At 42.9% G+C, this 16,430-nt stretch overlaps 1 protein-coding gene across 11 annotated transcripts in view; it reads right to left on the bottom strand.

Moving 5' to 3' along the window:
- Positions 1–15,855, bottom strand: part of LOC121177287 (receptor-type tyrosine-protein phosphatase delta-like) — a 127,137-nt gene extending 111,282 nt beyond the window's left edge. For all 11 annotated transcript variants that reach the window (XM_041031541.1, XM_041031546.1, XM_041031542.1 and 8 more), the window contains exon 1: positions 15,375–15,855. The gene's annotated coding sequence lies outside the window, so the exon portion shown is untranslated. The remainder of the gene's footprint in view (positions 1–15,374) is intronic.
- Between the last annotated feature and the right edge of the window lie 575 nt (positions 15,856–16,430).

The raw sequence follows: 16,430 nt of genomic DNA, 5'->3' as shown, positions 1-16,430 counted from the left end.
TTTTTTTTTTCTTTTGTCTAGTTGGCACAAACACATAAAACAGCAATATAAAACAACTCATACCATCTGGAGGCAGAAATCAGTTTCAAGTTAAACCATGAATCATGAATTTAAGAATCGCGAATAGCCTACTTTGTCTTGCTTTCTTCAATTTTGTACTATCACAACATCTCTGTTATCATGGTTTCCAAGTATGTATTTGAGAAATATGTTTCTAATGTAAATCAATCAATAAGCATTGATTTCTTAGACAAGATAGGATTACAATATGGCCACTGACTACATCTACTCAATATTGCATACCAGCAGGAATCCAAATAAGGCATGGTGCTTGTCAGTGTTTGAACATCAGTTTGCAAGTCATGTCTGACCACAAAGCAAGGTCTAAAAGGGTAAATGATAGCCCCAAAACAACACACACAGAAACAGAGCCAAATGAGGACATAGGAGTAGGGGGAGGGAGGTTTTAGGCAGTGGAGTAACACAGAAAGAGATCCCAAGGTCAGTGTTGTGGAGCTTGCTATGGACGAGGGAGGAGAGATGGTGTGGACAGATGTCAAAAGTGATAAACGTCAGGCCTGACAAGCTCCAGCTTGGCTATCAGTTACTACTCTGAGCCTGGGGTCGGGCTGGTGCCAAGACAATGCCAACGCCTCTCTGTGACGATCAGTGCCTCTGGAGGTTGTGCAAAATGGCTGCCGCCATGCCAATGCATTATTACGAGTCACTGGCTCTGCAGTTTTTTTTTTCTCAAAGGAAGTGCCATCTGTGAGTGACAGCGGGGCCTCAGCCATTTATTCTGAATGCAGTAAACAAAGCTGCCATTTTTGCATTTTGAGGGTCTAGGTGCTTGTATGTTACCACCGGCAAGGCTGTTTGTTGTCATGAAAGATATCAGGCGTGGTGTGATGTATATCCTTTCTCCATCTCCATTTATCTAGTCGAATCCATGCTCTCTTATAAGCATCACTCAAGCAGCAGGACAAAATAAATCCTCATTTTCACATTTGAAAGCAGGCTGGACAAAAATCCAATACTCAGGAGAGTGCTTGGTCTTGCTTTAAGCATAACAGCTCACGAGAGGAGAGGGGCTGCTTTGGGAAATAAATTCATATCAGTCCATTTACTATCATATTCTGTGGTCATTGACGATCTGTCAAACCATTTATTTCAGAGTCTGAACTGCGCACCAAAATCATTTTCCTAAGAACTTTCTCTACATCCAAAACAAATAATGAATAACTCACAAATCGATACAGTGTGCTTTATTGAGCTCCCATGCTTGACTTGAGTCTGGCACCTGGCCTAATTGTTTTTCATTTGCCAGATATCCTCTTCTATTCCTCCTTTGTTCTGCTTTGTATCAGGCTAAGTAATAACAAAAAGGCACAGAACTCAAGTGGGGTGCGTATACAGTGTGTTTGACTGGAACCATAGTAGGAAGACTATATCTTTTTTAGGGATAGCAAAGCTCCATTGCACCCTGCCAGCTCCATTGAATGTCACATTTCCAGAGAAGAAAAAAAAACAAACCCAATTTCAGCAGGCTGATTTGACTGTTGAATATATAGAAGCTCAGCAGTGTGAATCAAAAACATCCGGCACCCTTGATCAGTGCCTCTCAATGGGGCCTTGGGTTTCTCAATGGAATCGCTGTTGGCAGTGCCACATCGACCCGGGTCACACCCTGCTGTTCTACTGAGTGGGGCTGAATAAAATCATTGCACGCAGACTGCGAACTCGCCAGGGTAGGGTCAACTGCTCTGACCCCCACCGGGAGGCCAGGCCCCATCTTCCTGAAAAAAACGCTAAGAAAAAAGCGTCTGTATCAGCAGGATGCTAACAGAATCACTGGAAGAGAGGTTCCGCTAAGAAATTTTGATTGACAGGGAAACTGGCATTTTGTTCAGCATTTGACAGGGACGCATACCCAGCTCTTTGCGGAGGTCCACTCTCAAAGAGAACTGGTCCCAGGCCAAATCATTTAGCATGTACTGCAGATTGTATAAGGAATGTAACTGAAAAGAAATCAAGGATGTGAGAGAACAAAACAGGAAAAGCAACACCCTTATTTTAAGTTAAGAGAAACATTATACCCTCGGTTACTACAGAAAAAGCAATAAGATTGGGGTAAGGGCCAAGATGAAGCTTCTTTCATTTCCTGCCTTCCTCTCACTTAGGTGAAACTGGGGCATTCCTGCCTGTCTAAGCATGAACAAACGACTTGCAATCCTCACTGACCCACTCAACTCCACCGTCTAAGGGTCCCTCTTGGGTCATGGCCTCAGTGTCACATGCCAGTGGACAAGAAAGGGATATTGATTACCAATAAACTCATTAAGAACTAAGAGGACTTTCCGCGCAGACACAACAATTTGTTTCTGTCAAAACAAGAGCTTAGCAGTCAGATTGCTTTCTCCGATTCAGTTTACTCTTTCGCCCTTTTGAACTCATTGTTTTGCAAATGAGCTATGGCTCCATGCTATATCAACAATTTTAGTATCCGCTGTATTTAAACTTAGACAATTAGGTGAATGTCTTTAATGTAATAGCTTAACAATGAGGAGAATTAAGTAATTCTGATAGTGTTTAAATTCTGGCAGTTGTGTTTTTTTGCTTTGGGACACTGGCCATTATTTTGCAGGATGAGCAATTGATAACGGTGTCATATATCTGGACCTCTTGTGTTGTGCATCTGCTCTCCCTGACGTTAGCTGGCAGCTAACCATATCTGTCTCCATCTTATCCGCATATTAGGTTTAATATGATGTGGCGCTTTCAGGGTTGTGAAATCTGGCACATGAAAATTAACATGCTGTGTACTGTCTGTGTTTATATGAACATATAGGGTCTGTAAATGTTAAGGTTATTTATTCATGTACCAGTAATTTCCCTTCTTATGTGGTTTCTGAAATTACAGCAACGCTTAACGTTTAAGATGACTTCTATTATACAAGGAAGTTTGAATTGCATTTGCGGCCAAAGACAGCCATTTTATGTCTGCACTGGTTATGGAACCCTGTTTGCGGGCAGAGGGATGGGATGCAAGGTATTAGAAACTTTCCCAGCATATCAGTGATAAACTGCCAAGTCGTCGCCCCTTTGCACCCGCTATGAGGCCTCTGCTCTTCAGGCCCCGGAAAGGATGTGCCTGAAGATCGAGATACCAACTGAGGACGTAGACAACTACAGTTATCGCAGTTCTACCATTAATAAGATCGCCTGGTGGCTTGTGTCCCGAGGTTTGCTGCTCTGTGTTATCATGCTTCGGGACAATCTAAAATGAAACAGCACTGGAAATATGGCACCACTGTGACAGGGGGTAAAAATGGGAAGAAATGTGATGGGCCACGGTGTCAGCGTGGTTAATCGAAAATAATGGCCAGCAATTTATAGTTGCCTTCCTGACCAGCACTGGATGTACTGATGCAGGAGATCGAATTTTAATGTGTACAGTCCATCACTTTATACAGGCTACTGATGTTTAGGGCCCAGGCCAAACATCGCATGAATCTATGGATGGAGGTTATCATACAGTAGTAATAAACTGGGTAACACTCTAAAAACAGCACTCTATCTGCTGTGTTTGTGCATTTATGCTTTTGCGTGTGGGTGTATGTGTGTGTGTGCCAGCACGTTAAAGAACCTTGTTCAACATTAGGATGGTCTGACAGTCATCTGATTTCCACCTGCGGCCATTGTAATAAATAAACGGTAAAAGGAGAAGGCGGAGGTAGGCTCATGGGAGATGCAAATGAAGGCCACCTGCTGTGTAGTTGATACCACAGGGAACCGTGAGACACATCAGTATTTTTCCTCATTTGACAAGAGTCCATCTAATCTCCCTTCGTCATTCGTTCCTCTAACTGTGCTCCCCTGGTGTTAAACACTTGAAATGGATCCTGGGGAAAAAATAAGTCCAGATGTTGTACACTCCCGTGGTGCTTCGCTTTACAGCGCTGGTTTTGTTGTCATTTAATCTGCTGTAGTCCTGGAGTATAAAGAATAACCACAGCATTTGCTTTGTCTGGAACAACAGATCAAATTGCTTAATAGTTACTGATACATTTTCACTTATAAAAAAATATATTTTTTAACTTTTATAAAGAAATAGAATTTGATTTGCCAAAACTTTTTATTGGTTTGTACTTTTTCTCTGCATTTGCAGAGCTCATGCAAATTGGCCAAACTGTAATCTGGCACGTGAACATCACTGATGCCCGCTTTCAGATAGTGACCTGGTTAGTCAGTTTAAATGGGTCATTGTATGTAATCTGACATGGCTGTGTGTCCAAAAGAACAGCTGTAGAATTTTTTTTTTTTTTAAAGGTCTCCTAAGGTGTGAAAATGTATAATCAAGTTAAATGCTTGCAGTAATTAAATTATATTTTATCTTAATTACATACCACACAATAAACCAAAAGCAAAAAAAAAACTATATCCTTTTATTTTCTCGCATACTGCAAACAAAGCACCATAAATCTATTTGTACACTGGTACCGTGAGTAATGACTAAATGATTGACGGACTGACCTGAATTGGCACCAAATGCAATATATTGTGTCGGGGGGGGGGGGGGGGGGGGGGTTATTTGGGAAGGCAGTTGATGGCACTTTGTGTTTTGATCTATGCTGTTACCTGACTATGATCGGCACTTAACCAAGACATCACAGAGCCTTTTGCTTTTTGGGACAGCATGTACCTGGAAGGGCCATAAACAGTGGCAGACAAGTTGTTTGCTGTAGGGAGACCACAAATGGTCTGTGGGAACCTGTGTGGCAGGCCACGGTATAAGTGTGTGATCTGGTTTCTTTCGTGGCAGACAGAAGTCAGCACAGCACAGCTTGACTAATCAGGAAAGTCGCTTGCTATGAATGTTATTCAGAAGAGCTTCTGATCAGCAGGTCTACATTGAAATACAGAAATTATAGATCAGCTGTGACTCATGCTCCTCATTGTTAGGTATTTTATTAAACTCACTCATTAAGCTCAGACTGTATTGTCGGTTCCCTCGGCTCGGAGCACAAACACCAAATAACCTCCTATAGGGCATAAGAGGTAGAAATCAGCTGCATACACTGAGTCATTTTCTGCATTTCACTCCTGACGTCAGAGCTCTTAATGAAGACAGCGTAGCTCACCGCTGCCGAGTTCTACACAGCCAGTCTAAAGATTTTATTTCACTGCTTCCACAGCTTGCCTTATTTCACTATGGCTTAATGAGAGTCGTTTGGAATAATAGGCTTCCATTGAACGGAGGCATCTGCATCCACACAGCCCTAAATGAGTGAGCTAATTTCCAAAGATAATCACCTCCCCTGCTGTGTTTTTTATGCAGAGATGCTGTAGATTTTTAGCCTCGGATTTAATGAAGTCAAAAATTACCTCCACTCCTCCGGTAAGGTCTATGAAGCTGAATGTGCCACGAATATTTGTCTTTAAATCGTAAAAGAAAATGTGTTATTTTCACAAACATGGCGGTTTATGAAATGACTAATGTCACTATCAAGGGAAAATTACAGAGTATTTTAAAATCTGAAATACTGTATCTCATTTTTTAATGAGCACTTTATTGCCTAGCAATTCCTAGGGTTGTTCTAACAGATCTGATGAGAGAGCAGCTCCAGGTCACAGGTGCACCAGTCATTTACTGTCCATTAGTATCACTAAAACATGGACAAGCCTAAATAATGTGTATGTTTTTCTCCCCCAATTATGCAGCTAGTTTCTAGTTAAACTAAACAACAGAGCAAAAACTTTAAATATGAGAATGTCCTTCAGTTGTACTACTGTAAAGGATATTGGTGTAAAGGGCCTGCTGAGGACAGCCATCAGATCCATTAGCTCAGCACATAATCATCAAAACTTTCTTACTGCAGAGAAACCCTCGGCCTTACCGACTGCTTGAAATATGCCTCGGTCTGTGCTACAGAGAAATTTTGACTAGTCCAACTGAAGCACTTCATGCTGCTGTAGAGACATAAAAAGAAGTACAAACGCTTTTTACATGTTTCCAAGAGCAAACAAGTGAGATTTCATAGGATGCCTGGGTAATGAAGTCCACTGGGACATTCAGAGACACAATTAAAGGATGAAGTGTGCTCTCTTTTTCACTTTCTCTTCTGTCCCCCTCTTTCTTCCTTTCCGCTCTCTCTCTTGTCTGTTCCCAGTATGTGTGAGAGCGTTGTCACCGATGACACAGAAGCTGTGGCGTCATGCAGTCACTGCAGATGGCAGATATTAAAAAAAAAAAAAAAAACGGGACAGGAAGGGAGGAATCGCTTACAAACAGTGTAGGCCATTTTGACAGAGAGAAACCCTGGCTTGTCAGAACAAATGGGAAAGGTCACAAACTGTGACAATGTGGTGTTGTCCCATTCACTGAACTACGCTATCCTTTATTTAAGTTCCCACTTTCACGTCAAGTTACTTGTCTTTAAAAAAAATGTCATGCCCTTTTATTTCTGTAAAGGTTGCACTAGAGGCAGCCACAAGCAAGGGACACTGAGCTGTTTATCACAGTCGCTGCGTTTTTATGCAGACAAGCTGTCAGTAATTTGGCAGCATTTAGAGCAGTTTTCCCCTCGTGGGTCTGTTGGAGTGGTCGTTGCAAAAATTTATACAATATGAAAGAAACAGCAGCAGAGGTTAATTCCCTGGTGCAGTGTTATGCATGCTGGCAGTCCAAGCGGAGGAGCAAGACAACAATATGGCTAGCAGCTAACCACAGCTTTGTGTTTAGCTTATCACAATAGACGGTCGGGAAGGTTTCCAAATAACGGCAGAGGGTGGGAAGACAGGAGAGAGAGAGGGAGCAGGAGGAAGGGGAAGGAAGGGATTGCATTGTAACGTGTTTTCATGGCTACCGAATGAACCTTTCTATAGACTGTGACACAAAGAGCTCAGTACTGTAAAAAAAAAAAAAAAAAAAAAAAACACACATGCACACACACTCACACTCTTCTTGGACTGTCACAGGAATGAAAATGAGCTACGACAAAAGGAGAATCCATTTGCAGTATTAAAAGCTCGAGGGGTGATGGCCAGCATCAGCAGCTAAATTGCCATCCATCCGCACATTTTTATTGACATATATGAGTTTTCTTTTTGAGTTAATGCTTTTAAAATAAAACCTGCTCTAATTGGCACCTTTTTCCCTGTTATAGACCCGAGGCAAGCCATCAAATATGGATGACACTTAAAGTTAGTAAGCCATTTCACAGGAAGTCTAAATCTCAGTTTCAGCTACAGTCACGGTGGTAAGGTTTCAGTCGGGATTTTTCTCCGGAGTTGTCTTCAGACCATTCATTTGTGCAACCAAGTTACTTTAGAGGTATTTTCTTTGGATGTATTTGAGCCCACAGAAGAATGTGTCTTTTGTCCACCCAGCTTTATTTTGTTGCTTTGTCTTTTTTTTTTTTTCTCCAGAACCATCCAATTATCCCTATCTCAACTCCTAGTCCCGCTAATCATGTGCATATATATCTGTGTGTTGTCTTTTAGCATCCCTTTTCCTCTCACCCCCTCATCTAACTCTGCTGCCTTTCTTTGAAAAATCATATCTGTACATATCCACACATGCCCGAGACGCTGTCATCGCATCTTAGACCAATCCTCATATTAGCCTTTGCTATTTAGGGACGCAATCTAAGGCTTATTTGTTGCCTTACATCATGTAACCCAAGTCGCATGTTGTGTTGAACTTTCACAGATTGGAAAAAAGAGAAGGCTGTACCCAAACATTCCAGTTCCCATGTACAAACTCTCCTTTTCTCAGTGTTAAGCACATACACACACACACGGCATGATGGTGTCTTGTTACAGAGATGCTAAAACTCCCCTGGAATGTTTCTTTAGGGTAGATCAACGGGAGAACACATGCAAGGACAAGGTAGGGGTAGGTGGAGGATTAAGTGTGGCAGCTAGGGTTACGCTGCCCTACACCTGACGTGGACTTCCCTGAACAGCATGAGAAATTCAGTGGAAAATCTTTGTATTAGAGGTCACGGAATTTCCAGTTTACTTGTACCCTGTTGGTTTTTGAGGATGTGTGGCATTGAAAGCACTCATCATTAAGCCAATTAATGCTGTAACGTGTTTCGAGTGAATACTGTGTGACAGTGGGACGCGACCAGCTTCTCTTACTGTAACTCTCATGACTTGAGTGGCTTCTTTCTCCTTCACTTAGACAACTTCACGCTGTGGCAAATCTCAACATTAAATTATCATGATGTAGATCCGTGTCACATGTGGAGTCATGAATAACCTGGTGACTTCACGGGGTTTGGTATGTGTAGCTTATTTATGCCATCTATAACTCAGAGCTATTTGTGGTATCTTGACCCATTCTGCATGAACTTCATTTAAGAGTAACTCAAGTCTGCTAAACAGCTCTGGCTAAAACTGCCTTTCTATGTTTAACTGTTGCCATCTCATCTCCCAGTAGGTTTGCATATACACTGGTCCAAATATAGTTAATTGCCAAATGGGTTCAGTTGGTGGATATGGATACTGATGTTTCGTAGCCTTATTTGCTGATTTTGTGACTGTTACCAGGCCAGTATGTGTCTCTAATGTCTGGATTCTTAACATAAATGAATAAGAACATTGGGATGCATGTTTTATAAACTGCCTTAGTAGCCCCTGGTACCTAAGGACATTTAAACACTGGTATTCTTCTATAAATATATTGGTGGGGTCATGTGCACCATAGTTTTCTATCCTTACTAAATATAAACAAGGCCTGTCTGCGCAGTGTTATCTATAACAGCGTGATGCAACTCTCCGAAACCCCTCTGAAATAGGTCCTAAAATATACATGAAAAGGGAACGGAAAGATATACCCGCTCTTCTGTGTTGGCTGTTTGAAGACACGAGCACAACCTTCGTCTGTCATCCCTAAAATATCACAACGAGGAAAGAAATAAAGGAAGGAAGGAAGAAGGGAAGAGAGTGAATGAAAATGACAAAGAAGACTCATGCATTGAATGGAGTTGTCAGCATTGCTAGCACCACTGAAGCACATCTGTATGAGCAACATTCCTATTCTAGTATGATGAAAAAAATGACAAAATACCAAAAACTTTCCTTTCAGGTCTTGGCAGGTTTGAAATAGGCAGGACAAGGAAATGCTGCAACTCACATTAGTGTCTAATACTCGCTCATTTCTTTCCCACACAGAGCTCTGTATTCCCCCCCGGGCTACCATTTGCTTTGCAAAATGCATGCATGAAATTCTTCAGACCAACCTCCCCACGAGTCTAAATAATAGATTACCAACACAGCATCCAGCCTGCGCTATAACTTCAGCCCCAACTGTCTGGCCTCATTAGTGAGGGAAGTGTAAAAGATAGCCAGCTGCTAGCCCAGGTGACGGCACTCAGCTCTGGCCTTTGGCAGTAGTGGCCCACCCTAAAGAGAATCTACGGTGCGTCTCAGTGCAATTCATCTTGTAATCCGCCTTAAAGCTGCTAAGCTTCCGTTGATGGCAAATGAATGGACACCAAAGGCAGGAAAGATGGAGACAGAGGGAGAAGAAGGTGAAAGTTTCAGTGACTAGCACAGGGAGGAGAGAAAAGGAGCAAAATGTGGTAGATTCATCTGTGAGGAATGACAGAGGGAAAGACGATTGGTTTGAGCCGTCTGGTCAGAAGCAGAGGTGACCTAAGCCATTTTCATCCACTGATTGTCCCCCTTTCTCCCTCCTTCTGCCCCTCCCTCCATCTCTTTTCACTCTCCCTTCTATAGCTCTATCTCTCTCGCCCTCTCTCTCCATGTCGGCTTCCAAATGGCAGTCATTATACCGGACATGAAAAGTCATTTTAGTTCCGCCTGGCTTCTTCAAAGCAGCTAGCTATAATTGCAGATTGAGTAGAGAGAGAATGCCGGGGTTACACAGAATTTAAACATTGACTCCTAACCTTGTAGTGATGCAGAAATTTAAATCTGAATTGAAAAACGGGAAGGATGCACGAGGAATAATAAAGAACAAATATTTACACTACATCAATGTGAATCTGTTCAAATTTGCTTACTTATTTCCCTTTATTTCTCACTACATGTTTAAACATGGCTCTTTGAACATGTGGATGCCAGACTCTGAGCAGACTGGAGGCACTGGATCCCATTATAACACGTCACTTTAAGAATTATGGCACAAATTGGGGAAACACATCCAAATTATGAAAAATCCATCCACTATTAAATGCATTCCTCATTCGTGAAATTGCTATGTGCCAATGTTATTGCACTTTTTAATGGAATTTTGTCCTCTTTGCCAGTTCCAATGGGAGTCTGGGACATGCAACCGGACATCAAATGCAAATCTTAATCTGTTTTGTTTATAAGCTTAATTTATGTTAAAAGTCATTTTACATTTATTTTAGCAGCAACAAACACTGTATGTCTTGTCTATTCTTAGGGTTACTTGTGCCATATTTATAGAGTCTTTCACATCCCTGCGTGTGTCTGCACATACTTGGCGTGTGTGCATGTGGACGAGTGTTTGTGAGCTTGCGTGTGTTACAAATTCAGCCTCGACACCGTTTACAGTCCCAGAGGGTCATATATACGTTGCTCTTTCCCAGTTTATGAGCTAGCCACTAGTCTGAGCTGAGCGCCCCTCCCTTGCACTTATCTCTTGCACCCTTCTATTTGGCACAGCAGGTAGTGGAATTGTTCTTGGAAAGAGCCTATCAACTAAAGGCTCCATTTTTGACTTCTCGTCGCAAAGACCTTTATCATAACACCCCATTTTTGCCCGGCTCCAGGCTCTAACCGCAGAGTGCCTCTGAACAAAAGTGTTTCGGCTAAGTCATTCCCTTTTGATGGAGGACGGGGAGGGGGTGAGTGAGGAGGGAGGTGGGTAGATAGAGAATATAGACTGGAAAATATGTCTTCTGTAGGAGACCCTCCCCGCCGTCCACTCCCTCGCCCCCCAACCCATGAAACGCAACCCCCACAAGCTCTCTTGTGAGCAGAAACAAATTCTAAAACTGTCATACTTTAATTGAAATTCCATCACTTGTGTGGCTGCTATTGTGGAATAATTTGATAAAGCTGTGTGACATGAATGCACAGAGCCGCCCGCCACTTCGATTTCTTCCCCCAGCTTTTATTTCCTCATTCCGCTGGTTATTCAAATGAACCTCAGTGGATTCTACTCTCAGCCTTTCCAAAAATTAAGATAAGAGAAAATGAGACAATAGGAAGGGCATAAAAAGAAATAATGTTTTGGGTTGCAACTGAACCAAAATGAAGTCCTTAAAAATATTACCAAGCTACCTTTTTATACCCAACCATTCTGACTCTTGCATTATTTTAAACCACAATTATCATGTTCACTTCCAGTCTTCAGAGTTCCTCTAATTGCTCCAAACTCTTGCAAAATCGTTAATAGTGACAGGCTGTTAGTTGCTAGACAGGGGATGATCCAACATGGAGGTCAAGGACAGAATTCCAATCCTTTGCCAGTGCCAGTGACCCCAATCCAAAGCCATACCAGTATACTCCCTCCCTTCTATATCTTCACAACTGGCTACAGGCGTTTGGCATCCATCATATCTCCTGAAACCCAATCTGCAAGCAAAGGACAGCTGCGGCTGTGGAGCAGTCCTCCTCCTTTTTCTGACACATCGGTGCTCCCCCTGTACGCCTGTAAGCCTGGAGGCAGAGCCTCAAGGCGACACGTTCTGCTAAGTTGAACCATGTTGGAAGTGACACTATGCTTTGTGTGTTAGAATACATACAAGTAAATTTCACGGTGGGAGATGCGTGTAGTGGAGTCAGGATGAAAAGATGGGGAAGATGGGACTTATTTTCATGATGCTTCGTTTTGATGAGACCCATCTGAGGCCGAGAGAAAGAAAGAATATAAGAAAGGAAAGACAGAGAAAACAAGAGGAACAAAAAGAGCAAACAGGAAATAAGAAACTCAGCTTTATTCCTGTGCTCCCTCCACTGCCAGATAATATTTACGCCTCAGCTTTCTGCCCTGACAGGGTGATGGACAGTAGAGGTGATTTTGCCTGGGCGTGAAAATAGGCTTCTTATTATTCCAACCCAGTGGCAACTTGAATATCAATAAAAACTGCTAGCGTTCCCCTATGTGTAAAACCAATGCCCCGTAGCGGTGGTTTTTATCAAGCAACCCACCCTTGACGCTAGTTATGCAGTACTAGAGGTTACGGGAGGAAATGCTTGCCAAGTAAATAAGTGAGTGAAGCGATTGAATAGAGGGGAAAAACACAGCGGGACCAGGGCCAAAGTGAACCAAGGGTAAAGTCATGATCACTTCATTATGCTGTGGTGCAGCTCAGTGTTGTGCAAAATCAAACTGCTTTCTCGTTTGTCACAATGCATCAAGCTGGCCACTGTGAAGTGGGTTTGTAGTAGGCTGGAGGGCCCCTGACACACAGGCGCACATATTGGTTGAAACATGAGGAAACTAAACTGTAAGATACGCAAAATGCACACACACATGCACATATGTTAATGTACAGTGTATGACATACATACCAACACTGGCACAACACATACACCTCACTGACCTCCTGCCTTTTTTTCCTTCCAACTTGACCTCTACCAATCAAACTTCTCTTGCATCCGCCAACCACCCACCCTGCCAGCCAGCCTGCCAGTCAGTGGGTAGTTGTTACGGGCCGTTGCTGGCACAAAATAAGCTAGAATACACCCACTGGATTACAGAAGGCAGGCAGTGAGGGGGTGATTGCTAACAGACCTATTGGCACTCCATCTCCTCCAGTTCCAACACCACGGCGCCTGATAATTGTGGCCTCTATGTTTACGTATCCATTTTTGTAATGTAAGTGTTGATTTCTCATTCCACACTCGTAATAGGGTCCCTGGCCTTGGAATTCCTGAAGCAGTGCTTACACACAGGCACAGGCACAAGTGTACACACACACACACACACACACACACACACATACTGACAGAAAAACTTTTTTTTCCGCTCTTTTTTTCTGGTCTTGAAAATAAACTAGTGAGTCAGAGCTACTTGGCTGTGCTAAGACAATGGGAGTGTGAGGTGCAGGCACACTTGTTTGTAAGAGGGCTTGGCTTTGTGCTGAAGAGGGACTTGGATAAGGAAATATTTAAAGCTTCCGCAGTCCTTAAAGATGTTTCTGTTACATTAAATGCACTGCTGTCAATGAGCTTATATCTGTGAGCATAACATTTTGACCAGCGCGTGTAGCAGAGATCAAAAAAATCACATCGGCAGGTAAATGGATATTGGAAAAGTAACACAAATAAAAAGGACTTCTCTCTAACATTCAGTCTAGAAAATAACCCGCTGTTCCTTCCACACTGTTAGAAATGTGGGATATGATTCTGAATGTGCTTCAGGCACAAAAAAAGGTAGATCGGCAGGCACGCAAAAAATCCCTAACTCCCTTATAGGCACTTTCTAAGCCCTTATATCATTTTTCATTTAATGGCTTGCATGCCATGAACACATGCACACACACACACAGACTGGTCTCATTTACCAGTGTGTGACTCTTTTCTCCTGTAGACTATAATACACAATTCATTTTTCGCAGTTAACATAAACGGATATTATTTTGGAGGATTTAAATATACCACAGGGTGAAGGGTGATGTTTTGAGAGAAAATGGCCGCGCCGTCGCCGCTTTTCCACGACCGAGACACTTTTGCTCCCTTCAACGACTTTAGATAGCTGCACTTAAATCGAGCACCAACTTGGCGCATATCCGTTTTGTCTCCTCTTTTGAGCCCCGCTGTCGCAACAGCAAAATTGGAAATTGAACGTGTGGTGACAGCGTTAATTGTGCTGTGTCAAAATTGGGCAAGTGCTAATTGTTTGAGCTGGGAACTGTAAACATGTAGGGCTGTGGAGATGCTGGGGTGTGCTCTCCTGGAGTGCTTACAGCATACAAACTGGGAATTGCTTGAGCAAACACACATGCACACTAATTTGCATGCTTGGACACACACACACACTTACTGGCCTTTCGAACACCTCACTAGCCTACTCCACTGGCGATCTTCAATCACTGCCTTTTCATTTGGCTTAGACAGCAATGTGTTACAGTTCACTTGGCCAGAGACGCCGTTTTAAAATGCAAAATGCTTTCATTGAAGTTTTTTTATACCTTAATGCCTCCTAACCTTGATTGCAGTTTACACAGTCTCCATTTTCAGCAAGCTGATGCATACATAACCAGTTATTTTTAGACCTTCTGAAACACCTACACCTATTAAAGTTAAAATTCTAAAATTGTTTTATAGTCCTTGTCTAAAGTTTATTTTCAGTAAAAGCAGGGATCTTGGTATTGTCACTGAAATCCCTTCTTCATGGCTGGTAGCCCCTCTCCACCGCATTCCCCTCACTGGCTGGAGAGAATGAGTCCCCTAGTGGCCCAACTGGCACACTGAGCACAGGTGGTGTGCACAGCTCCTCTGGAAATAAAGGTTCACTTTCAGCTGATTGACAGAACGGTTGCGTGACTGACTGAGCCGCTGATATTTTGCCGCTTTTTTAACTATGTGAGCTCTTTAAAAAGCACAGTCAACTTTAAACCCCGCGAAAAGAAAATGTGTTCTAAAAATAAGAGATGAGACGAGGGATCTCTGGAGAGTTACAAGTATGCACTTTGAAAATTCTTCACAATCGGCTCGCTGGTGAGGCTTCCACAACTCCAGAAGGGGTGAACTGTATTTACATGACAGTGCCACGGCTCAAAGTGAGCTTAAAATAACATGTTTGGGCTGGACGGTTTTGTTATTTTTGATAACATGAAGGGGAACAGATAAGCTGTAGCCTACTTCTATGGCAATAGCAAGGCAATCAGATTTTTTTTAATATCATGGATTTATTAAACAAAGAAATGCGTGGTGATGATTTCTTGAAAATGAAAACTGCTTTTGACATTAGTCTCCTCTCCATACCTCTACACAAACCGCACACCATATCAAAAACGCTCCACCTGCATATTCACAGATGTAGTTTATGCGCTGGTAAGATTCAAAATAGAAATTAATCCAGTTAATGGAGGTGTTATGTGCCGTTTGTGGACGTTTTTCATACTGTGATGTGGCTCTGAAAGCGCTGCTGTATCTACTCAAGGTTGCGCGCATTCATAATTCTGAACTATGCCTCAAACAATTATTGACACAGGCAGTCAGGTCCCTAAACACACCAGCCAGCATCTAGCCCATATGCATTATGAGAATAAACCCAGTCCAAATATGTGGAACGGATTACAGCTAGGCCTAATATGTTTGAATCAACTTCATGAGGCTCTGCGCACACCTGAAATCACTGCGGCAGCGACTTCAGTTCTGACTGTCACAACCTCAAAACTCACAGGCTGCTCACACAGTCTTACCTTATCACCATTTTGCGGTCAGTTTGAAACTCAGTGCCTCCTTTTTTTCTGTATAAAGAGAAGTGGAGAGTTTGTTTTTTTTTTTACATCCAGTAATGACAGTCGAGTCCCGGGGAAATAAAACAGCGTGGAGGAAAGAAATCCGTCCTCAGGTTCTTCTTCTCCTTCTTCTTCTTTTTCCCCGTTTGTTCGCTCTTATTTCGCTTCTTTCCGCGAGTTGTCCGCCTCCAACGCATTAACGATCTTCGGGGCGATAGGACGGAAAAACACGCACGTGGAGCGTGTGTAATATATTCTCTGGTTTGGGTCTGGCTGTGTTGTGCTCGTTAGATCTTCATTGAATTGAACGTGGCGAGACGGTGGTTGTGTTTGGAGAGTGCGGTGTGGCTGGGACACACAGCCCCTCGCTCCCTCTCTCTCTCTCCCTCCCTCTCTCTCTCTCTCCCTTCTCCCTTACTCTCGCTCTCTCTCTCTCTTTCTCTGTGAGTCTCTTGTCTGTCCGTCTGTCTGTCTGCCTGTCTCTTTGCCGAGACCAGAGCGCGTACTAAAGCCCCTGGCAGAAAAAAGGGTGAGAGAGAGAGAGAGAGAGAGAGAGAGAGAGAGAGAGAGAGAGGTGGATGGGTGGAGGGGAGGTGGTTGACGTCACTCAGCGAGGTCCCACTCTCCCAACTCTCCTGGATCAACTTTCCCCCCAAGTCCACTGCAGGAATGTGCACTTGGACGTTGCTATTTTGGAGAAAGATTTGTTTTAAAGAGACGTGTGGGTGGGTGCGTGCGCGCGCGCGCGTGGGTGCGTGCATGCGCGCGCGTGGGCTAGTGTTTGGGTCTGACTTGGTAATTATTTTCAGATGGCAAATCGTGGGAACATGAGTGCACATGTGGGACCACAAGTGTCTGCTCATGTTGGTTATGCTACACATGTAGACACATGCTGTAATAGGTCATTATTAGAACACATTAACATTCATGAATATGCACAAAGCAACAGAACAGAAAAGTAAACAAAAATGAAAGCAGAAGTACCACTCTATAAAATATTCCATCACAAGCAAAAAT

The sequence above is a fragment of the Toxotes jaculatrix genome, chromosome 23 (genome assembly GCF_017976425.1).
Source record: "Toxotes jaculatrix isolate fToxJac2 chromosome 23, fToxJac2.pri, whole genome shotgun sequence".
In the NCBI taxonomy this organism is placed as follows: domain Eukaryota; kingdom Metazoa; phylum Chordata; class Actinopteri; family Toxotidae; genus Toxotes; species Toxotes jaculatrix.
This window is presented reverse-complemented; position numbering and strand designations above follow the sequence as displayed.